Raw genomic sequence first — 27,750 nt, forward strand, 5'->3', positions numbered from 1 at the left:
AATACTATGAAATAAAATGTTTTATTCAAAATTTGTAAGACAAATAAAATAACATACTTGAAATATAATTCATCACTAAAAACATTATTTTACTATGAACTTACTAGCCATTCAAACTCTTTTAGGATTACAACGTGACAACATATAAATTTTCATAAGTCTCCAAAAACGTATATTTTGGAAAATAAAATGAAAACATGTGAAAACTCTTATATAATTTAATAAAAAAAATTATTTATATGATTTTAATTAAATGTTTTAGTTGTACTTTGTAAGACGTGTAACTTATTTTCTTCTGAAATGTGTTATTACTAATTACATCATCTAAATATAAGCTTACTAAAAATTAAACCATTTGCGGTATTATAAAACTGACATAATTTAAGTTTTTATAAGTTAAACTAGCTTGTGTAAATCAAAATTTTACTATCATTTTTTATATTATAAATGTATTTCAAAAACTTTTATTTCAAATGACTTTTAAAATTGTTTTATTAAGGTTTAAAAAGTAATGTTTATACGCGATAATTTTAAAAGATTATTTTGAACAATTTAAAATTTTGAGATGTTTTTGTACATAAAAAAGGTATAAAACTTTTTTATAGAAAAAAAAAATTAGATGAAGTATAGATATAAATAAATAGATTTATGCAAATTGTATATTTTATTCGCGACCGGTTTCGGTGGCAAGAGATTGCGACCTTTTCAAGCAAAAATAAAATATGAAACTGCATATAACAATGTCAGTTAATTATACTGTTGTTTAAAAACTTATTCATGCGTGAAGAATATAAACAAAAACAAAAATGTATTCCGGTCGCGAATAAAATATACAATTTGCATAAATCTATTTAAATAAGCTCTTTACATCACAGTAAATTGAGCATTCTTTTTTAGTAAAGGCAAATAACTATACGATAAAGTATAGAAAAATGAAAAATGTTTAAATAATCATTTGCAAATTAATTTTTATTTTTATACTTAATATTAATGCTCAACTCAAACAAACTGATCTATAAATAAACTACTATAAACACTTATATAAAAAAAAATTGAATGTTTAGCAGCTGTAGATATTACATTATCGTTATATTTTTAAATTCCTACAAAAAGTCGAATATTTGTTTTTTATATATCTATATATTTCAGGGTAGCTGTCAAATTTGCAGGAGCGTACAAAAATGCACGAAGGAACAAAATTGCACGAGTGTTGTAATGAGAGTAGTAACACTACTAATATTTTAATCTTATTTAACATTTTAAGCTTTTTAACTTTCTTGTAATCATCACTAACATGTTTTAAAAAACAGATAACTAATTTAAGAATTGTTAATCTTACTTTTACTTTAAAAAGCAAGCTTGTGGTTCTGTGTTACTTTTACACTTCTATTATCAATTAAAAGAAAAAAAAAACATTTAAGAATACAGCACAATTATTAGGTATTTTCAAGTTATAATAAAACCGACCCATAAAACCTTTGAAATGTTCGTTTGAATTAATTGTAAAGTCAAGCTATATTTATAATTCTAAGTATTTGCAGGTTTTTAAAATGACTTTGCTTATTCTAAAAAAAAGAATTTAACTAAAGTTGTATAAATGTTAGGAATATCAGTTTACCTTATAATTTTAATAGATTGTGGTCTTTATTTTGCATTGTTCGATCTAAATGTGTAATGATTATACTGTAGCAAAACTATGAGTTCATATTATATAATTAAAATAAAAAACGCCGTAATTGTTTTTCAATGAAAGTGTTATCTTGTTCAATGAATATTAACGTCATTCGAATTAACAAAAAAAATGCTTGAGTCTTTAGTAAAAATATGTAGATTTAAACTTATAAATATATGCTGTCTACTTTACCGCCTAGTCTTTATGTTGTATATACTACAACTAAAAGTGTTTAATTTTTACCTAGTAGGAGTTGTAAAACCTTTTTATAAATAATTCAAGTTAATTTTCAATTTAGGCTTGATAGACTTTTTGGAAAATAATTCAAGCTGATATTTTTAACAATTTAAAAGCCATACTACTTTACGACATTAACAGATAACTTATAATTTAAAGTTTTTAACTTTAAAATAAAGCAAAGAATATTTTAGTTAGATTTTGCGATAATTTTCATACCAATCTTCAACTTAATTTTGTTTGAAATTTTTGTTTATTGGCGTCATTTATGTGTTAATGTTCATTTTAATACATTATTAAATTCAAAAGAAAATACCGTTAATCTTAGTAATATACAAAAAAAGATTTTACTGCAGTGATTTGAAATTTTTGTTTTTCTTATTTATTAAATTAATTTTATACTTCATTAAATCTTTTTCATTGTGAAATACTTTAAAAACGAAAGACTTTATCTGAAACTAATAAAGTATATATGTATAAAATTTCAATAAGTTTCACTTTAGCAGAAATCAACATATCTTATTAGCAAATACATACTATCATCTGAGTTACATAACAAAATTTTGAACAACATAAGAAAAGTAATCCTAAATGTTATAAATAATAACAGCATATACTGGTATTAAATAAAAACAAGATTTTGAACCGTTTGGTTTTACTATGATTTATTGAGCTAACATTATAAATACGATTTTTTTTGTCTTATGTAATTAAACCATTATATTTTTGAATTTGTAGTATATAATTACATTTACTGTGTAGAAAACAAATATTTTTATATTCGTTTTAGCAATTGTTATATAGTTGCAAAAATTTACTAATCTAAATATAAAATTGTTTGTTAGTATTACCTAGTAAACGTAGTCTGATGAACAAGAAAAATATTTCATGTTCAATTTTAATGTGCAGTACTTAAATTGGTTCCTTAATACCTTTATTTTTTATAAATTTTAATAATTTTAATAAAAGTCCTTGTTTCAATTTTTTTTCACATCAATCTTCTCAATTTGTAACTGATATTAGAAAAAACACAATGAAATGTAATAATATAAAAATAAATTTTTAATACTTATAATGCATTAACAAGAACCTGTTTTACACAGATTTTTTAACTAGTTAGTACAAAAGTACGAATATAAGAATAAAAAATGCTTAAACTCTGGTCATTTAAAAACATTTTTAATCTTTTTCAGTTTAAAACGTAATAACTAGTTAAACTAAATAAGACAAGCAAATTAAATTACTATCAAAATCAATCTAAACAAGTGACAGGTTAGCTCATTTGGTAAGAGCGCCTCGCTGGTCAAAGCGAATGCTGCGTGGTTTGACTTCTGCCATTGTTACATATGTCTGTTTAGTTTGTACCATGTCTAGGAAGTAGGTTTTGTCGGGGGTTTAAGAAATTGTAACTCCTGGTAAGATCTAGATCCCGAGCAAGGTAGCAGATTAAGCTTCGAATAGACATTTTTTTTCTCTGTTGACTTATCGATGTACAAAATTTTTCAACAAAGCCTAAAAGTGCGTATTCAACAAGAGATGCGTACCTAAAAATATTTTAACATTTCTTATTTGAAAACTTAAATTTTACACTATATATGTGCTTTAATTGTTTAATATAAATATTTTTTCTAGTTTGATTTAAAAAATCAAGCAATTAAAATTACAACCGAAGTCAATATACTCAGGTAGTTAACTTTTTTTTCTTTCAATTAAACATATTGTTCACTTTTTTTTTCTTTGCTTGCACTGTTATACCTACTTATATTTCAACAATTCAAGTGTTTTAACAGATCAACAAAATAAACAATTTAAACAAGTGACAGGTTAGCTCAATTAATTAGAGCGCCTTACTTGTCAATGAATGTTGCTGGTTCGAATTAACATTCCATTGTCACAAATGTAAATTCACATTGTATCGTTTCTATGAGGGAGACTTTATCAGGCGTTAATCGAATAATAACATCTGATAATGTCCTGCTTAGTAGTCAGAAGCAATGAATCAAGCATTTATTTATATTACGACATTTACATCACTAAATGGTTGTGAGCATTATATGTTGAAAAAAAAAATAACGTTGATAAACAAAACGTCGAAAGTACACATAAAAATAAACATTTATTTAAAAACTAAGAGTTTTTTGTGAATCAAAATTTTAACTACATTCCTTAATTGTATTTAAACATTGTGCATTTATAAATTAATTATAATTAATCATCTTTGTCATTGATATTTTGTACAACTGTAACAAAATTAATCACAAAGTTTTATTTGATGTTCTAATATTAAGTGTTTTATTGTTGGATCATAAATATATATTTAAAGTGTCAGACAACGCTATTTAGAAAAAAAAAATAAAAATCTTGACTTAAATTAATTTAAGTTTATCCGTAATATTTTTCAACCAACTAGTTTATAACTACACTTTTAAATTAATTTCAACAACTTATAAAGCAAAATGTTTTGAAACTCAGATTAATAAGTTTTATATAGTCTAAAAACAAACAATGTGCATGTTAGCATTGGAATTAAGAGTGTTCGACTTATTGATCATTGGTAAAAGATATTTAAGTTCAAATTTAAGTAAATTTTGGTTTTAACGTGTACATTGTATAACTTAGATATTGTAAAGAAAACCAGATTTATTTTTTATTTTATAACTTGTTGTATAAAAATTTGACGACAGTTGAAGTTTTAAAAGACAGATTTCTTAATGAAACGCTAAAATGTAAAGTGAATACTTTATTAGATAAATGAAAAATAGTATTACAATTAAAACAACAATTGTAAAAGAAAAAAAAAGAAAAACTAATAGTCTATAAAGTTTAGAGTTTAAACACTCATTTTATTTAGTTCTTGAAGCAAAAACCCTTAAACTATTACATTTACATAAAATATAAATACTATACAAATATAATCTTACTTAATTTTTCGGATAAAACATTTGACATCAGAAAGAGTTTTTTTAAACAGACACTTTATTCTTGATTACAATCTATAAGTATTATATAAAACTACTTAAACATAAATGTACTTTAAATTAATCAGCTTACAACTTAAAAATATGTAAAGTAATCAGTACTTAAAACTAAATGAATATTTAACTTTTTAATAACTATTTGATAGCAGTATTTGCTTTAGATGAACATAACAATCAAATAAAAATAAAGTTAAATAATATCACATAGTCACGTTATTATTATTACAACATAATATCTAGTAGTTTATATTTTTATAAGTTATATATTAAAGCTCTCAAGTTAACAATTTGTTTATCAATTTTAATCTAATGTATTATAGTTTCGTTTTTTTTTATGTGTTCTTAATTTATTAAATTACCCATAATATTTCTTTAAAGAATTTTTTTTAAAAACTTTATTGTTGTGTGTATTTAAAAATTTTAGTTTCGAGTGTAACTATTAAATATTATAATATGCCTTCTGAAAACATAAGAGAGTTGAATACAAGTCTGATAAATATTAATGAGGATGAAGCAACGTCGCAGATTGTAAAATGGACTGTCGGTACAACACTAAGGATTTTCATGGTTTATAAATCATATAAATCACTATTAGTATTTTGTTTATTAAACGACACCAAAAGGGCTCAAAGTAATATGGTTGTTGGACTTGGTGTACAAAGAAATATTTTTGTTGTCGAGTCATACACCATTATGATGCAGTTAAACATCACTGTCCAGGAAAAACAACGACAGTAATCAATTTATTTTGTAAAAATAAATTGTCTAAGGAAAAATTTTGTAGAAAACATTGCAAAATTTTCAGCAACTTATATTGATTTTATAATTACTAACATATTCGAAAGAACTAAAACTAGTCAGTCACAACAGAAATATTTGAAATCGCCAATATACAAACAAAGTAAGTATAAGTCACAAATCAATATAAAATTAAATAAAGGACTTATCTAAAATTGTTCTCAACAAGATTTAATCAGTTAAAATAAAAGGTCGAAAAGTTGTTGTTAAATTAACAAATACATCGTCAATTTACAAACGGTTTATACTGTTTTTACATGAACCAACCGTTTGATGGCAATGATTAGTGACGTCAGCATTGTCTTTTACAGTGCAATGTTTAAAACATTGTCCACTAGGCAAGAAATCTGGTACGCTCGTATTAAGTACGATCAACAAAAATACTAGCGAAAGTCAGCAGAGCAGAAGTCTAGACTTTCGTTTGACGTTTTGTGTGAAAGTTTGTATTCTGATGATCAAATAGGTATGATCAAACTTGATATCACCAATTAGTTATTTAACTTGATTATTTCTCACGGCAAACGAAAGTCCAGGCTTTTGCTCTGCTGACTTTCGCCAATGTTTTGGTTGATCGTACTGAATATAAGCGTACCATATTTCTTATCTAGTGGAAAATGTTTTAAACTTTGCACGGTAAAAGACTATGCTGACGTCTTTGATCATTGCCAACAAATGGTTGGTTCATGAGAAAGCATTTTAAACCGTTTAGAAATAGACGATACACTTTTTAATGTAAGAACAACTTTTTGGCCTTTTATTTTAACTAAATAAATGTTGTTAAAAAGAGTTTTAAATAAGTCTTTTACTTAATTTTATATTCATTTGTGACTTATGCTTACTTAAAAGGGAATAATTCTATTTTTGTGAATATAGAAAGTTATAGAGTGGGGTATATCTTCATCACTCTATATGTTTAGCAATTAAACAGTTTAAAAATTGGAATGGAACTTAACATAAAGCTTAACTAAAATCAAGACAACTAAAATACTTAACGTATCAAAGTTAAAAATTTCAATTGGATCTTCATTTAAGGCGCAAACTTAAAAGACAAGTGAATAAAATTTACTTGATATTTATTCTTACTTTAAGTTTTATGGAAAATGTTCTAAATATCTTTTAGTTTAATATTTAATAAAATTTTAAACCAAAATGCACATGCATTTTAAACAAAATAAAATGCTACATATAAGGAACATCTGAAACGTTAATGAGGTTTAGAGCTTTTTTTGACGTCAAATGTTAAACCCCGCAGTAACTTGACAATAAAATTTATACTTTAATTCTCTTTGACGATCAAAATATAGACTTTTACGGCAAAATATATTTTAAGTCAAATTTACTGCGACAAACTAATTTTCTGGTTTTTAAGCTGTTTGAAACTTATAGTTTTGTTTGGTTTTAATTAAATTTTAGTTCATTGATTAGTATAAGCATTTGGCTATTAAAGACAAAAAAAAAGTATAAAACAAACCATAATTCAAAAAAGTACTTTATTCATAGTTCGACTGTTTTTTATTAGTTAAATCAATTAAAGATGCTGTTTAACAATCAAAGTAAACAAAATAAAATTTTCGGAACGTTCAAGTAATTAAAGTTATTAAACAAAACAGTAGTACAAGTATTTGAATTTTGGGCTTTCAACAAGTAAATGTTTTTCAACAAATCGAAACTTTTACAGTTAAAATATACAATTTGTTCAACGACTCAGAAAGAATCGTGACTAAAACGTTTTGTAGTTAAAAAAAAAACTTTTAAAATGCATTAAATATATTAAACATTTTTTTTTCACAATTTACTTATGTTTTATAGAAAACTATGAATATGTATTAAAACTTATAATAAATATATTTAGAGTGCCTAATTTTATAAATATGCATTAACAAATCTAAGTAGTAACAAAATCGATTCTATACTCATATTTTATTTTATCGTAGTTGTTACGATATTAAAATTAACTTTTATTTAGCAGACATAGATAACAAATTTACCTTTAATATAATTAAAATAAGTAATCGAACTAATAAGATTTTCTTCATCTGATGTCATAATTAGATATAATATAATGCAAATAGCTATGATTATCAAGTTTAATTATGAGCATTTAATTGTTATTTAACAACAAAAAGCTTTCAAACTGTGGTTTAGTATTATCAGTATCCGCTTTCTGAATTATCAGTACAAAAATTTGAATAAAAGCAGATATGTCTAAATAATTTTTTTACTTAATTGTATAATCAAGAATGATTTTTATCATAGTTTTATGTGCTTTTTTTTTGCTATCATCATTTACCTATAAGCAAAAGGAGTTGTATTTAAAAGTACCTTATCATTGAAAAGAACACTTTTTACTTTTTTCAAGGTCATTAGCTTATTTTTTCTCAGATATTTTTACTTATGTGCAATATCCTTTAATATCGTGACAAATTTTTTATTAGTTTTTATGTTAATTAAGTTTATAGTTAAAATGCAGTGTTGTGTTTAAAGTACTAAAAATAAAAAGAAGTTTAGGTGCTCAATGTTATCAAGTTAAGGTAAAGTATTATTGTCTTAAAAAAAACAAGCTACTTAATGCATTTACAAACAAAACAAGTTAAACTTAAGTGTTACCTACTTGAATTTTTAAGTTTATAATGGTGTTAAATTTAATTGCTGTAAGTTTTTGTTTAGTTGTAGTATATACAACATTAAAATTTTAGAGCTAATTTCTAACATCAGCAATCATATATCATAGAAATGTATTTTCACTAAATTTTTTATCAATTGTTGGATGGATAAACCTGGTGACCTTAACAGAGTTTGTACTAACAAACTGATTAATGTATGCACTTACCAATAACCACTGATACTTGAGTTATTTTTAAACTTATTTATATCTATTTCAAAAATATAATAAACTACAAATAAATTAAAATAGTTTAAAAGTTTAACTAAAAATGACTCAACCATACCTAAGTTATACGTTAAATTCTTACTCAGAAATATATAGAAAAAGCAGTATATATAAATAGCTAATATTTTGCACAAAAAGATAACTTATATGCAGTTTATTTTGTTTAAAATTGGAGTTTTAAACAAAGTTTTTAATTGATAAAAAAACAACTGTTGTAAAATCATAATGTATTGTCCTTAATTTTGACATTATAATATATAGTTTTTAAAAGCAATTATTTCTTTTATTCAATACAAGCTCTCATTTTTGTTCAAAATTTCAATCCATTTTATGTTTTAGTTTCAATTTACCTTTGCAGCAAGTGTCCTTAGTAAATATTTAAAAAAATTTTGTTCTATAAGTTGTGCTGTATTTTGCATTAATACTAAAATTTTGAAACAATAGTTACAGTTAATTGTTACAGAACAAAAAAAAGTTTTGGGTTATGAACAAATGACAAACTCAAGCTGTAGAAAACAACTATAAGTAATTTCGTTGAACATCAAATTAAATACTTACTACTATTCTTAATTTATCGTTGAAAAGTAAGTTTCTAGTAATTCGTTAAAAATCTAGTTTAAAAACTAAATATTTCAAACATATTTTTTAGTAATGTTGTCAGCTAAAAATCAAACTTTTTTTTTTCAATTTCTTCATTAAAACAATAATAAGTAATGTTTTAAAATATTTTGTAAGGAGCTCAAAATCAATAGATTAATTTGTTCCTTTACGTTGTTAACCAAACTGTTCGGTTGTAGAATCTTACAATTAAATAGTCATCTTTTTAATATTATTTATATTTGGCGTGATAAATAGGAAATAAAGAAAAATTTAAATATATTCCTTGACTTTTTTTTATTTTGGAGCTTAAGTACTAATTAGTTTTAATATTATCAATTATATTGAGGTATAGCTGTTATATAAATTTATTCGTACTGTGTACAACTTACAAACTAAAATTCAAAAAAATGTCTATTTAAAAATTTTATTAGATTAATATTCTTATAACGCATTCTAGCTTTTGTGAGAAAACGTCATAATTTTATACAAGAAAATGTTTAAACAAATAAATTTGCTTTCATGATTAAATTAACTTTTTTATAATATTTTTTAATAAAATTTTTTAAGTACAAATGATAACAGTCAAATGTAATTTTGTAAATTAGATTAAAACAGTAAGACTACATTATAACAACTTTGTTTCGAATTAATATTAACTTAAATTCGTTATTGGAGATATAAACTGAGTAAAGCAGTAATTATAAATAAATAGTTAATGTTTTTCGGAATTAAAATATAATTGAAAAACTTTATTCTTGATTGAGTAATGTTACTTTATGTTAAAAAAAAGCATTTCCGTTATAAAAACTCTAATCGTTTAAAACTATTTCACTGCTCTATAGTAGTTAGTTTCATTGTAAATTTTTCATGACAATCGTCTTATATATAGTTTAATTTTTTGCATTATAAACTAAATATTAGCTACTGATAATAGTTCTCCTATGTTTAATAATAATGAATAATTCAAAAATAATAATAAGGACATTGGTTTGTTTGTCTGTTAAGTAAAACTTAAACTTAAAAAAATACTATATAAGATTTATTGTTTTACGTTTGCATAGAAAGTCTAAATATCTAGTGTTTCGCATAACCAATCGTCATAAATTAAAACTTAATTATATTAAATCTAACTTCTAATAAATAAAGTAAAATATGATTATTTCATGTGACGTCAATAAATGATTTATTTCTAATTTTTTGACATTATTTATATCTAGCTTGTCTTAAGCTTTATCGTTATATTTTGTTCCTAAATTAAATTACTGATTTTCTTTACATATGTGACAGAATACAAATTAATTTTAAAATTACCTTAAATCTTTCCAGCACAGTATACTTTTCTTTATTGGATTTATTTTTTTCTTGATCGTAGTTAATTATTTAGGAAGTTGTACTTCAAAAATTTTTAAAAGAAATCTGTAATATTTTTGCTTTACATATGTGGTGATATATGTAAAATTTGTAAACCTTTTTAATTAACTATATGTATTTCTAAAATTTATTACCTCTAGCAGTAAATTTGTCCAATACAACTCATACAGCCTCATCAAACATAAAGATGAATATAATTAGTTCCCTTTTTTGTAGAGTATAAAAAGTTGTTGGGTGAAATATTTTTAACAACAAAATTAGAAATGTAGAAAACCGCTTAATAGCTTTAGAATATCCATCAAACGTTTTCTAGTCTGCAAAAGTAAACAAGTAAACAAAACTTAAGTTTAATTTATTAATATTCGAACGTAAAAAAGTCTGATATAATCTAAGTTACCTTTTTATCAAAGTCGAATCGTTCAAAATAATTTAATAAAAATAGTTTATTCATATATCTAAAACACACATATAATTCTACCTTTTGCGAAATTACAATAGTGATGTCAGAAGGGGAATTAAATACTTCAGAGGAAGCTATAGCAGATTTAATAATTTAAAATAACCATAAACTTTAAAACTTTGAAGAACTTATTTAAAAAATACTTTATAAAAACAGAATTTAAAAAAGGTTTAAACAGCTGTGTAATTGAAAAAAAAAAGTTCAAAAGAAGTTAAACTTCAACTGTCGTCAAATGGTTAATACAACAAGTGATAAAATATAATAAGTCCTGGTTATTTTTACAATATATAAATTATACTATGTTCTAATTACAAATAAAGTTTTTTTACGTTTTGTAGTTAATTATCTTTTACCAATGATGAAACAGTCAAATACTCATTTTTTCAATGCTAATGTACAGAATATTTGTATTTACACTATTTAAAACTTGTATTTAATCTGAACTACAAAGTTTTATGTTCTAAAATTTTTTTAAAGTATTTTAAAAGTGTAATTATAAACTACGTAGTCTAAAAATATTACGGATAAACTTAAATTAATTTTAGTCAAGAATACGATTCTCATTTGCCTTTTTATTTTCTTCTAAGTAGCGTTTTATAACACTATATACATAGATTGAATATCTAACTCTTAAACACTTAGTATTACAACGCCAAATAAACGTAGTAATAAATTTTGTTATAGTTGTACAAAGTATCAAAGACAAAAGATGATTAATTATAATTAATTTATAAATGCCTAATGTTTAAATACAATTACGGAATGTAGTTAATATTTTGGTTTACAAAAAACTCTTAATTTTTTTTTAGGTTTACTTTCGACGTCTTGTTTATCAACGTTATTGTCTTTTTTTAGTATAAAATGCTCACAACCACCTAGTGATTTTAAAGTCGTAAAATAAATAAATGCCTGATTCATTGTTTCTGACTACTAAACAGGACATTATCAAATATTGTTATTCGAATAACGCCTGATAAAGTCTCCCTCATGGGCATGATACAATGTAAATCTTACATTTGTGACAATGGAATGTTAATTCGAACCAGCAACATTGCTTGACAATTAAGGCGCTCTAAGTAATTGAGCTAACCTGTCATTTGTTTAGATAGTTTATTTTGTTGATCTGTTAAAATACTTGAATTATTGAAATATGAGTAGATATAACAGTGCAAGCAAAGAAAAAAAGTGAACAATATATTTTAACTGAAAGAAAAAAAAAAAACTAACTGAGTATATTGACTTCGGTTGTAATTTAAGTTGTTTGATTTTTTAAATCAAACTAGAAAAAATATTTATATTATACAAATAAAGCACATATACAGTGTAAAATTTAAGTTTTCAAATAAGAAATGTTAAAATATTTTTAGGTACGTAACTCTTGTTGAATACGCACTTTTAATCTTAGAGAAACATTTTATACATCTATAAGTCAACAGTGAAAAAAAAAGTGTCAATTCGAAGCTTAATCTGCTACCTTACTCGGGATCTAGATCTTACCAGGAGTTACAAGTTATTAAACCCCCATAAAACCTACACCCTAGGCATGATACAAACTGAACAGACATTTTTTACAATGGCGGGAATCGAACCCGCAACGTTCGCTTTGACAAGCGTGGCACTCTTATTAATTGAGCTAAACCGTCACTTATTTAGATTGATTTTGATGCTGATCTAACTTGCTTGTCTTTGTTAGTTTAACTAGTTATAACGTTTTAAACAGGAAAAAAGTAAAACATTTTTTAAATGATCAGAGTTTAAGTATTTTTATTCTTATATTGATATTTTTGTGCAAACTAGTAAAAAAATCTGTGTAAAACAGTTTCTTTTTTATGCATAATTAGTATTAAAGAGTTATTTTTATATTAATTCATTTTGTTGTTATTTTTCTATTTTCAATTACAATGTTATGAAGAACGGAGTGAAAAAAATTTAAACAAGGACTTTTATTCTTAAACTATATAAAAACTTTTTCTTAAACGAAAATGACATACTTGAAATAACAATGATAATATTTACTGAATTAAATACATACATCTAAACATACACCATAAGTGTAGCTATAATGTTTTTATAATGTAATTATAATGTAAATGTGCAAATATAATGTTATGTAAATGTTTATATATAAACATAAACATTTAAAAACTTTTACTAGGTGTTTCTAAATGATACTTAAAATTAAAAAATTAAGGTATAAAGGAACCAATTGAAGTACTGCACATTAAAATTGAACATAAAACATTTTTTTTGTTCATCAGACTACGTTTACTAAGAAATACTAACAAATAACTTCAGATTTTTATTAGTAAATTTATACAACTATAAAACAATTGCTAAAACGAATATATAAAAATTTGTTTTCTAAACGGTGAATGTAAGTCGATTCCTCAAATTCGAAACTTTATTGCTGTATTTAAATATGACATAATAAATCGGTTTTGTAATATAAACTTAATAAATCTTAATAAAACTAAATTATTTAAAAACTTGTTCCTATCTTAACTCAGTATATGCTGTTCTTATTTATAACATTATGGATTAGTTTGCTTATGTTGTTCAAAAGTTTGTTACGTTACTAAGATAATACTTTGTATTTCTTAATAAGACATGTCGATTTTTTCATAAATGAAACAATAAAATTTTTATACATATATACTTTTACAGATGAATTTTATTCTACATATAAGGTTGTGATTTACAATCGTAAATATTTTTTTTATAATTTGTGTTTCATTGCTTTTGGTGAAATAAAAAAATTTCAGAGTTAGTTATAGGACATAGCTATTAGTTATATATTTTACTGTGCTTATTATTATCTTGACAACTTAAAGCATGATAGTTTTTATTAGATTCAGACAAAGTCTTACGTTTTTAAAGTATTTCAAAGTGATGCAAGACTTAATAAATGTTTAACATAAAGATTTTTACGCACAGCAGAAAATCCTCTTCTGTATATATTTACGAATAATACTATTTTTCCTTATGAGCTTAATAATAGTTTGAAATCAACATTAAAAGATAAATGAAGCCAATAACTAAGATTTGTTTTAAAAAGTAATTTAACAACTAAAAGTTTAAAAAAAGATAGAATTTCAAACAAATGAGGTTATAATTTATTATATAATTTATTATAAATTTATGCCAAAATGTAATTAAAGTATTCTTTGTTTTGTTTTAAAGTTTAATATTTTAACTTATGTACTGCATATTACTGTCATAGAGTAGTAAGGCATTTAAACTGTTCAATATATAAGCTTAAATTGTTTTCCAAAAAGCCTATCAAGCCTAAATTAAAAAGTAACTTAAAACATTGGTAAAAAGGATTTACAACTCCTACTAGGTAAAAACTAAACATTTTTAGTTGTAGTGAATGCAACTTATAAACTAGTCGGTAAAGTAGACAATGTAAATATACTAGTTTAACGCTGCATAGTTTTACTAAAGACTGAAAAGCTACAAACCATGTTTTACTTTTCTTATGAAATTTATATCTTGATTAGTTTATTTTGACGTCATAAAAAGTAGCAAGCAAATGCTTAAGTTTTTAGTTAAATTTTATTGAGTTAAACTTATAAATATATCTCTTGTAATATGCTACCTAGTTTATAAGTTGTTAACTTCAACTAAAAATTTTTGGTTTAAATCACGTTTTAGCTATTAAACCGTTTTAGCGATCATTCAAGCAAATTAAAAAAAGTTTAATAGACCTATTTGGAAAACATTTAAAGCTTTTCTGATAAATGAGTGGAACAAAATGTATCATATATAGTTTTACATATAATTACGATATAATAAGTAAATATTAATTAAACATGATAGTGCTGCACTCATAAGTATGATACAAAGTTTAATGACAATTGACTCATTAGCGGGAATCCAATCCAATGCAGTCATATGGTTTAAAAACTTTGTTTTTACTTTTTTAGATTACAAGAAAATAAATAATAACTCATTTGACATAAAAGATATTAACTTATTTTTATCTATTAACTTGTTAGAATATAAATATAGTTTCAAAATGTTACCTAATGTTTATGCCAAAAAACAACCTTTTAAAACTATTAATAATCTAAATTTAAACATATAAAACTACTTGATCATGCCATTTGAAATAAATGATGCTTTGTAAAAAATTTTTTATACGGCGTAATTAATACAAACTTGAAATTTCTGAATTGTAGAGACCATTCTGTTTATATCCATTATAAAAATGTTAATACCTGCTTACATGTGACGTCATAGAAATAATTGTAACTAAATGAAATATCATCTTATAACTGACCTTAGTCTGCATTTTCATAAAAACTGTTCTTTTATAGTTAATTTTTCCTTAAGATGACATTTTTCAGTTTAAACCAAAAGTATGGTTTACAAAAGATAATTTATTGTTAAAGCCTTGTGTTACTTCTTAAACACGCTTTTACGATTTTTACGATCATGTTTTCGAATGTTTGTACTGTGTTTAACATAGGCACACCAAAAAAAATTGTAAAGTAGAATATTTTAAACATTTTCAAAAAACTTCGAATGTTTTGTACACCTTTTGGTTTACAAATGTAAGAGAGGTTAACTTAAAATATATTCTTATTACTTTTTATTAAGACACTAGGTGTTATAATTCAATAATATCTTACAAAACCCTTATAGAGCGTAATGATATATACTATTGCAAAAACACGGCATTTAAGATGATTTGAAGAAAGTTTAAGGCGGATTTAGAAAAATTTAAAGTTAACAAAATATATAAAATTACACCTGATTGAGGTTAAATCCTCTGTGAATTTTTCTTTAAACTTACATTTATTCCGTTACTATGTGTAAATATTGTTAGTTTTTGAGTTTTGATTATACAAAACACTGATATCCATTTAAAGATATTTCCGCTAAATTAAAATATTTTTAGTCGTATACTACAGCATTTAAAATATGAATATATACATGAAAATTCATAGTATTCCCGTGAAGTTCACTTATAATCTTATTATATATAATAAGTAATCGAAGGTTTGTAGTGCGAAAAAAGACGTCATCAAAATATTTATGATACATGCGTTAAAAATTGTGCGCTCAATACTTTTAACTTGAAAATTTTCTCATTTGATTTTGCGTTTAAATTATGCGCTCTAAAATTTGACATTTGAAATTTTTTTTTTATTATGATTTTTCGATAATAATTGTATGCATTAATATTTATGATGTCAACTTTAAAATTGTTATAATTAACTTTTATGAAACAGTTTTTATTATAAATGCATAAAAAATTATGCAATTAAAACTTTGAACTTATAACGTTTTTTGTATTAATTTGATCTAAACGTTTTTATTTTGTTTCGAATTGAGTAGTTTTAAAAAGTTTATAATTATAAAACTTTTTAAATTAGTAATGAAAATAGTTTGACAGCCTATTTATTAGTCTTGACGATTCTTTTTAAAGGCAAAAGTATATGAATTTAGGTTTTAGTTTTAACCGTAAATAAGTGTTTGATGATTTAATTTTATTTAAAGTTTATAATTCTGGTAACTTTCTTTAAAGTAATAATTTACAAATTAAAATTTTGTGTTCATATAAAACTAACTTAACGCTGAAGTAGTTTTTGTTTTATCAATGGTTTAGCTTATGCAAAGTTTATGATTAAATACAGTTGTTGTTACAATTTTAAAAGGCTAGCTAGTTTAAGCAGAGCCAGTTAATTTTTAAATAATAAAACTTTAAATTAAAATTATTTGGTCGAAAAAGCTCCGACAAAACAAAGTTTTAACTTTTTCAAGTTTGTAAAAAAGTTTAAATATTATTTCTTTATAGTGATTAATAATAAAAGCCACTGCATTAACTCTATATTATTGTAAAATAATTCATATAATAAATTTTCTATCATTTTAAAACGAGTATTACAAGTTATTGTTTAATTATATACAAGCTATTTATAACTTTGTAACATAAAACATATATTTAAAAAATTGAACACTTAGTTTTTTTTAACTAAAACATTTTTTAATAAACAAAATACGTATTGTACTCCTTGTATTTATATTTATGAAGCTAACCATATCACATAAACTTCATAGATTTGAAATAAAACAAATAATTAAGTTTGTTTGATTAATAACTTAAAACGTGAACCACGAGAGTATCAATTAGTATTTTAACATTGAAGACTAACTGTTGTCATTTCTAAAATTTTAGGTTGAACAATGTTTTTCCTGTTTAAATACAAGTATAAAAAATTGTTCATATTTCATTTTTCGAAAACTGTTTGACTTTTTTGTCAAATTTAAGTTAGTCGTAATAGCTACAACCTTGAAAATGTTTTTGCATTTATAACTCTTACCCTTAATATTTGCCATAAATATATACAAAGCAATTGATTAAAATATCGTGAATTTCTATATTTGACGTCAAAGTACAGTGGCAAAAGCTTCTGATTAGAAAATAAACCAATAAAAACAAGCCTTGTTAATCTTACAATAGTTTTTTTATTTTTTTTTTTTTAATTTGGTTTAGTATTACTATTAATTGTTATTTATACATCCAATATTGCTATATTTTTATTTTTTGATGAGTTTAATCTAGTAATGATTAGGATTTTTTATAATTTGTCTATGTTTTTAAAATGTTTGAATAACTATTAAAATTGTATTGATAAATATATAATACTATGCCGTTTCGTTCTACAATTTAACATTTGTAATTTAAAAACATATAGTTTGCAGTAAGCCGAATGCTTTTTTAAAAATATGAAGTTTTTAAATGGCAATCTTTTAGAACTAAAATATTTTTGTACGAAAAATAGGCCGCAATACGAAAAGTTTTAATTGAAAACTTGCTTACCTCATTTTTTACTATAATTTAGTACACTTTTGGCCATTTGTTATGACGAAAATTTCTGAGACAACATATTTATTATTCAACATATTTGTTTAGACAACATATAGACGACATATATGAGTTTTTAACTAAATTTTTCTTCAAGGACTGCAGTACACATGAGTTTAAGTTCGAAAGCACATCTTTGCTGGTTATGTATGAAAAAATTTAATGAGTTAATAAAACTGTTTAATATATTTTTACAACAGATTTTAACTCAAGTTATTTAATAAGACACACATAACCAGTAACTTCTAATCTGCAGACCGCATTTTTACTTAAAAAATTTTGTTGTATACAATTTTATTTATTATAAAGATAGGGTAAATTTCGGATTTTAAATTAGTCGTATCAGATGCAATTTCTAAATCGTTTCTTTGTGGTTGTCGGAGAAAGTTATTTAACCATGCTAAATATAATTCTACTAATTATCAAAAAGTTTGTCAGAATATTTAAATGACGTTGATAACAAATTTAAATCAAATTTATTAATTCTAATAAAGGGTTAAGTAAGAAACAATAAACATTAAATGTATAAATGAGTAAGAAAAATTTTCCAATTAAGTGTAATTAACATTAACAGCAACTTAAATAAAACTAATTAAAAACTAAATATTTGCACATGTTATTATTAAATTATTTTATTTTAAGATTGTTTGTATAGAAAAATAAATTTAAAATAAAAATTAAATAAAACTTATGTTTTTTACTATAAGCAGTGTTAAAATGTTATAAATGTAGATAAATTGTTAAAATTACTTTATTTTTTGTATAATTTTTTAAAAGTTACTATGCGATGTTTAAGTTTTAGAGACATTTATTTTAAATGCAAACTGCATTTTATTATTTTTGATTTCCTTATAAGCGTATTGCATTGAATTCATGAATTAAACTAGTTTCTATGAATCTGCAATTATATTATAATGCCTAAATATGTTTGTTGCTTCGATCTATTTTTCTTGACTTTTATTTTCTACGGCAAATCAAACAGACCACCAAAGTTTTTTTGCGAACAACAACCTATCCGCAATGATTGTATAAAATTATGTTGTTATTTCAAGTGTTTCCATCTTAGACTTTATGATGTTATAACATATATTTTAAAAACTTTAACAAAACACATTTGATTTTTCTTAAACTAATTGAATACTTTCAAGTGATTATTTTCAAAAATGTATCTTACTAGATTAATTTGAATAGAAATTGAATAAAAACTGTATTGTATTTACAACCTTAAATTTAAAAAAATATTAAATCTAAGTTATAAATGTTTAAACCGTTGCTTTACAGTTGACGTGTTTATTTTAAAAATAAATTAATAATTAAAAAATTATACTATCCTAAATAACTATAGTTTATCAATTAAAAGGAGGTTACTTTGAAAAAAAGCTGTTGTAAAGCAATATGACTTTTGAATAAATGTCTTTTCACTGAAACAGATAATATGTTCTATTTTACTTAAAAGCTGTTAAGTTGATTATAACCGTATTAAATACGACTTTTAAATTACTTATATTATAATAAAGATATAATTTATTATATAAACCTGAATATAGCCATAATATATTTAAAACTATTTGTCGTATTTTTCGTGTGACGTCTGTTCTAAGTGATTTAAAAAATGCAATATACATTTGTTAATGACAATTAGAAAAAAAAATCGTTATTTTTTGTACTACATAAGTTTATTGGCAAATAATTTTTGGATAGTTTTAACAAACTCAACATTTTTTTTAAATATATCAAGATAATTACTAAATTTTTTTAAAGTTTTATAGGTTACTGTGTAACATTAATTTTTAAGTATAACTGTTAATTGTTTAAATTTTAAAATATTTTGAGAAACGTCCATAATCTTAATATTCCAAAGTCGGCACTTTTGAAATTACAAATTATTTTTTTTTTAATTTTCACATTATTATTGTTTTTAACAAATATTTGTTTAATTTTAAGGCTGAAGTAGTAAACTATCATAAAACTTAAATTATCTTAAAACTTAAAATACATAGTATAGGGATATGATATTGCGTTCGCTATTAAAAGTTGTAGATTTAAAACTTAACATTTTTTGTTTTATATTTATAATAAAACAAATGTTTAAGCACTGCTTTGGTTTATTACCTGGTTTCGGTGAGCGTTAGCTGACCTTGTCAAATAAATTCAAAACAGTAAATAACATTTAGACATTGGCAGTAATGTGAATCTGAACTCATTGATGCGTAAAAAAATAAATAAACATTAACTATTCAAATTTTAATAAAAAATGCATAATTAGGTGAACTAAATATTGGTATTAATTAATAAATAAAAATAAAAAAATTAAAAAAAACTAAATGCAATATAAACGAAAACACAACAAATTCTTAACAAAATTCTGAAAAAAAAAAGAAAAAAAAAAGTAACAGATGATTAAAATGCTATTAATATTTAAATTATTAGGTTTTTGATTCATTCCAATAAAATAATTCAATGAGTTCAGATTCACATTACTGCCAATGTCTAAATGTTATTTACTGTTTTGAATTTATTTGACAAGGTCAGCTAACGCTCACCGAAACAAGGTAATAAACCAAAGCAGTGCTTAAACATTTGTTTTATTATATTTAGCTCTTTACATTGTGTAAGTTGAGCACCTTTTTTTGCAGTCAATTTCAATAGTACATAGTTTTATATTTATTTAAAATTAATTGCCAATTTATTATTTAGTTGTTAAAAAGTTTATTAAACAAAAATTATGTTTATAAAACAACTTAAAACTATAAAAAACGTACAAATCGTAAGCAGTAGTAGAGTTTCATTAAAAGCCAAACTAAAACTTTATTATAAATCTTTTATATAAATTGATTTGAATTTTAATGTGTATACAATAGCAGATAAAAATTTAGAAATTGTTTTAATTACGACTACTACGTTTTTATTTTAATTCTAACAAAAGCCTTTCAACAAAGTGTTTATATTAAATGGTTATATCACTTGATATCTTGTATTTAAAAAGTATATAAATACCTTGGCTCAATATATTTTGATTTAGTTTTTAGAAACGCACTCTAATATCTAAAAACAGCTAAAAACTTCAAGTTTTACTTAAAATATTAGCCTTTTTGAGTATTCGTTGAATAAAGAAAATTAATAGATATTGAAAGAAAAACTAAAACTAAGTGCAATAATATAAATTTTTTCCAATAAGATAACAGGTATTTTATTCTTACTAAAATTTAAAAATATCCAGTTTTAAATAAATTAAGTTATAGTATTGAGTTAAATTAATGCAAAAATCAGACTTTGATTTTCATTGCCATATTTTAAAGTTAATATTAACTTGACTTAATACTTTCTGTGGCTGTCGTAGAATAGTATTACTTTTATAGTGTTTAATAAAACAACTTTAAATGTTTCCAAAAGAGTCTTTTAAGCTTAAACATTTGCGTAACTTGAAACATTAATAAAATGATTCAAAATTTCCGACTGTTTTAAAAGTCGTGAATATAACTTATAAATTCTGCAAAAGCCTCTTACGTAACAATTTTAGACCGAGCAGATTTTGAAATTATTACTGACGTATTTTTAATTTTCTCGAAAAATCATGAGTATTTATAAATTATAGAAATATATACAAAATAAAAATTTGTTACTAAATGTTTTTAAGTACTATTTTATATATTAGATACAGTAAAAATAAAACTTTGTTTACAATGGACACCTTATGTATGTTAAATGATAAACAATACAAATCTAGCTGAAGTAGTCTTGAGTTTGAAATGGTTTAAATAAGTATTTAAAATATAAATTTTGAAAATAAAAAATAATCATCTTTGGTTTTACTTAAACACATTTTATAGTTACCTAGGCAAAAAATAATAGATTAATTGGTACAGTATAGTTTATTCTTATACATTAGCTCTATCGTTAGGTTTGAGTACACAAATAGATTTGAATTTCGTTTTAAACTAAAATAATAAAAAGATTTAGTAAAATACTAGCTCTTTAAACTAATCAAAACAGCTTAAACCTTACAGATTTTTTTGAACTGCTCGCATTTAGTATCGATTTTTAAATGATATACTATTTTACTAAAACTGAAGTAATTTTTAGCTTAATATTTGAAATATATAAATTTAAAAAGATAAGTAGTTGTACTAGTATTACTTTGATAGTTCTAAAATAGAGTTGATGTTTAAAATTACTAAAATACTTAAATAATTATGTAGCTTTAGTCTCAAAGAAATAACATAATCTGATTTTTATGTTAAAAATGTCTAGGATTATAAAATAAAATTTACAAAAAAACATATTTAACCTCAAATATAACTAAATTTGAAATTGTTTTTAAATATGTTAACTTTTATAAATCAAATCAAAAGCTAATTTTAATGATTACAATTAGCTAGACGTTTAGTACAAGTCATCACTAGATAAGAAATACTGAGTACAGAAAAAAAAATTAACGTAAGAATCGAATGTTAGTTTTTTTCTGAAATATATTAAGCAGCCGTGATAATACAGCTTTAAAATTTTCTGCATTGTTTGTATTCTCAATTCAAAGTTAAACCTAAAATATATACACAGCTACATTCCATTTGTAAGTTGGCTTTACAAGTGACGTCAGTAAAATTTCAATTGAAGAGATAAAAAATTATAATTATTTAAGAACATTTTTTAGCATTTAACAATTTTAATTAACTCTCGTTAAAAAACGTATAAATTACTTTTAAATTATTTTTTCTTTAGTATTTATATTTGAAAACTATTTTAACAAATAAACCGGTTTAATTGTGATATATATCAAAATTATCTACACATCATGATATTAGTTAAAAAAAATGATTTGAAAATATAGATTGTGATAACAATAAAGCAACTGAAGCATTTAAAAAAACGATCCGAGGTATAAAAGAAAATCATACAACTAAGCAACTTTTAAATAATTACCAAAATAATCACATGTAAAATGTAATTTGTTTATTTTTTGATGTACTTTCATTATAATTTATAGTCTATTTTTATTAACTTTGATATACCTAAAAATAGAATATATTTATATATAATAGTGATAAAACTAGCTAACCTTTTTGTAACAAACTGATAACTAAGTGTTTAAAACTACTTAAAAACTATAGTAATAATAGTTACAACTGGTTTATATTTCTTATTTTACAAAAAAGCTCATTAAAAACTAATTATTTTGAAAATTTAAAAAAATTGTATAAAAATTTATTGTATATGTCAGGGGCGTGTTTTGAGTGGTTTCCTGTTTCTTGTGAACCACCTGAAAATAAAGAAAAAAAAATTCTTAGAATATCACTAAAAAGTTATTTATTGACTTTGTTGTGGTTATTTGGTAAACTTTGAATAATGAATACTAATTTTATAACACTGAAAGATTTAAAAGTTTCTTGAACAGAAAATGCTCGTTTTTGCCCAGCTAGAATATACTTTGAATAATTTTTTTAATGTGACGTCATAATAGGTAAAAGTTTCAAAGTAGCATTTTTTTCTAGGAAACTTTTTACTATGATGCACTTAGTTTCCATTATAAATTGTTACTTAGAGTAAACAATTTTTGATTAAGTATTGTTTTCAACTAGTAAGTACAATTGTATTCAAAAAATGTTCTATATCATCGCTAAAGTTTAATTTTACTTAGTTGATTGTTTATAATAATGAATTATGCTTAATTATAGGTGAACACTAATATCAAGCTGAAATTATAATACATTTGATGTCTTATTTAACTATAGTTTTAAGCTAAACGTTTTTCTTTTATAAATACATAAATAAAATTAAACTTATTTATTACAAATTAACAAAACTTTAATATTTAATCGCTTCTATTATACAATATAAAGTGATTATACCAATACAATTGTTTATATTGATTATGATATTGTAAAATAAAATTGGTTAAATTTTTTAATTTATAATATTTAAATTTAGTATTTAATATGTATTTATATTGCTTGTTTAAAACAAAGTACCAATTTTTTTAGCTTAAAATTTTTGTTAAAAACAATATCGAATGTATCATAATTTCAGCTTGATATTGGTGCTCACCTAAAGTTACGCATAACCTAATAATGTTGTGTGAAGCTTTTAAACATTGAAAAGTTCAATTCAGAGAGTTTTAAAAATCATATTTAGATCACTACACCACCTAGCAATTTATTCTCTTATTATTTAAAGGTATTTTAATATCTTTATTTAAGTTATTTTATTTTCGTATATCTGTTGGTCACAAAGTTGATTCTTTCAACTCAGAGAGATTTCAAAATATTATTAGAATCCCTGCACCATCAGGCAAACATTTAATTATAATATAAAAATATTTAAGTTTAATTGTGTAAGTCTAAAATTTTGTTTAGTGAAATTTCAAATTTTATTCAAGTTGTTTTATTTTTCTATATCTGTTAGCCACAACATTTATAAATTTAAATTTTTCTAGATTATATTACTTGAAAATTATTTTTGTACGAATTAACAATAGATCTGTTTGCTTCGCATTTATTTAGGTTCATACCATGTTGGTAGAACTGAACAATAGAACTATTTGCTTCGCTTTTATTTGGGTATATACCATTTTAATATGAATTAAAAATAAAACTGTTTGCTTCTCATTTTTTTGGTTATATACAATTTTAATAAGTATTAACAATATAATTTTTTGCTCTTCATTTATTTTGGTATGTACTATTTTAATAAGAATTAACAATAGAACTTTTTGCTTCGCATTTATTTGGGTATATACCAATTTAAGAAGAACTAACAATAGAACTGTTTGCTTCGCATTTATTTGGGTATATACCATTTTAATAAGAATAAACAATAGAACTGTTTCATTCGCATTTATTTCGGTATATACCATTTTATTAAAAATTAATAATATAGGTTTTTGCTTCGCATTTATTTTGGTATATAACATTTTAATAAGAAGTAACAATAGAACTGTTTGCTTCGCTTTTATTTGGGAATATACCATTTTAATAAAAATTAACAATATAACCGTTTTTACCCGCATTTATTTTTGTTTTTACCATTTTAATAAGAGTTAACAATAAAACTGTTTGCTTCGCTTTTATTTGTGTCTATAGCATTTTAATAACAATTAACAATAAAACTGTTTGCTTCGTATTTATTTGGGTATATACCATTTTAATAAGAATTAACAATAGAACTGTTTGCTTCTCATTTTTTTGGTTATATACAATTTTAATTAGAATTAACAATAGAACTGTTTGCTTTGCAAATATTTGGGTATAGACTATTTTTGTACGAATTAACAATAGATCTGTTTACTTCGCATTTTTTTATGTTTATCCCATGTTGGTAGGACTTAACAATAGAACTGTTTGCTTTGCTTTTATTTGGTTATATACCATTTTAATAAGAATTAACAATAGAACTGTTTGCTTCGCTTTTATTTGGGTATATACAATTTAATAAGAATTAACAATAGAACTGTTTGCTTTTCATTTTTTTCGTTATATACAATTTTAATAAAAATAAACAAAAGAACTGTTTGCTTTGCATTTATTTGAGTATAGGCTATTTTGGTAAGAATTAACAATAGAACTGTTTGCTTCGCATTTATTTAGGTTCATACCATGCTGGTAAAAATTAACAATAGAACTGTTTGCTTTGCATTTATTTGGGTATAGACTATTTTTGTACGAATTAACAATAGATCTGTTTGCTTCGCATTTATTTAGGTTCATACCATATTGGTAAGAATTAACAATATAGCTGTTTGCTTTGCATTTATTTGGGTATATACCATTTTGGTAAGAGTTAACAATAGAACTGTTTGCTTCTCATTTATTTGGTTATATACAATTTTAATAAAAATTAACAAAAGAACTGTTTACTTTGCATTTATTTGAGTATAGACTATTTTAGTAAGAATTAACAACAGATCTGTTTGCTTCACATTTATTTAGGTTCATACCATGTTGGTAAGAATTAACAATATAGCTGTTTCCTTTGCATTTATTTGGGTAAATACCATTTTAATTGGAATTAACAATAAAACTGTTTGCTTCGCATTTATTTGGGAATATACCATTTTAAAAAATTACACAATAAAACTGTTTGCTTAGCTTTTATTCGGGTAAATACCTTTTAATAAAAATAACAATAAAAATGTTTGCTTTGCATTTATTTGGGTATATACCGTTTTGGTGAGAATTAACAATAGAACTGTTTGCTTCGCATTTATTTAGTATATACCATTTTAATAAGAATTAACATTAGAATTAATTGCTCTGCATTTATTGTGGTGTATACCATTTTATAAGAATAAACAATTTAATTTTTTGCTCTCCATTTGTTTTGGTATGTACTATTTTAAAAAGAATTAACAATAGAACTTTTTGCTTCGCATTTATTTAAGTATATATCATTTTGAGAAGAACTAACAATAGAACTGTTTGCTTCGCATTTATTTTGATATATACCATTTTAATAAGAATTAACAATTTAACTGTTTTCTTCGCATTTATTTCGGTATATACCATTTTAATAAGAATTAATAATATAGGTTCTTGCTTCGCATTTATTTGGGTGTATAACATTTTAATAAGAAGTAACAATAGAACTGTTTGCTTGGCTTTTATTTTGGAATATACCATTTTAATAAGAATTAATAATAGTACCGTTTTTACCCGCATTTATTTTTGTTTATACCATTTTAATAAGAGTTAACAATAAAACTGTTTGCTTTGCTTTTATTTGGGTCTTTAGCATTTTAATAAGAATTAAGAATAAAACTGTTTGCTTCGCATTTTTTTGGGTATATACCATTTTAATAAGAATTAACAATAGAACTGTTTGCTTCTCATTTTTTTGGTTATATACAATTTTAATAAGAATTAACAATAGAACTGTTTGCTTTGCAAAAATTTGGGTATAGACTATTTTTGTACGAATTAACAATAGATCTGTTTACTTCGCATTTTTTTAGGTTTATCCCATCTTGGTAGGACTTAACAATAGAACTGTTTGCTTTGCTTTTATTTGGGTATAAACCATTTTTATGAGAATTAACAATAGAACTGTTTGCTTCGCTTTTATTTAGGTAAATACCATTTTGGTAAAAATTAACAATAGAACTGTTTGCTTCGCATTTATTTGGGTATATACCATTTTAATAAGAATAAACAATAGAACTGTTTTCTTCGCATTTATTTGGGTGTATACCAATTTAATAAGAATTAACAATAAAACTATTTGCTTTGCTTTTATTTGGGTATATAGCATTTTAATAAGAATTAACAATAGAACTGTTTGCTTCGCTTTTATTTGGGTATATACCATTTTAATAAGAATTAACAATAAAAATGTTTGCTTCGCATTTATTAGGGTATATACAATTTTAATAAGCATTAACAATAGCACTGTTTGCTTCACATTTATTTAGTAACATACAATTTTAATAAGAAGTAATAATAGAACTGTTTGCTTTGCTTATATTTGGGTATTTACCTTTTAATAAAAATTAAAAATAGAACTTTTTGCTTAGCATTTATTCGAACATTTACCATTTTGATAAAAAATAACAATAAAACTGTTTGCTCTGCATTTATTTTGGTATATACCATTTTAATAAGAATTAACAATAAAACTGTTTGCTCTGCATTTATTTCTGTATGTACCATTTTAATAAGAGTTAACAATATAATTTTTTGCTCTTCATTTATTTTGGTATGTATTATTTTTATAAGAATTAACAATAGAACTTTTTGCTTCGCATTTATTTGGGTATATACCATTTTAATAAAAAGTAAAAATAGAACTGTTTGCTTCGCTTTTATTTGAGTAAATACCATTTTAATAAAAAGTAACAATAGAACTGTTTGCTTCTCTTTTATTTGAGTAAATACCATTTTA

Source organism: Thalia democratica, chromosome 3 (genome assembly GCF_965202585.1).
Source record: "Thalia democratica chromosome 3, ktThaDemo2.hap1.1, whole genome shotgun sequence".
Classification (NCBI taxonomy): Eukaryota; Metazoa; Chordata; class Thaliacea; order Salpida; family Salpidae; genus Thalia; species Thalia democratica.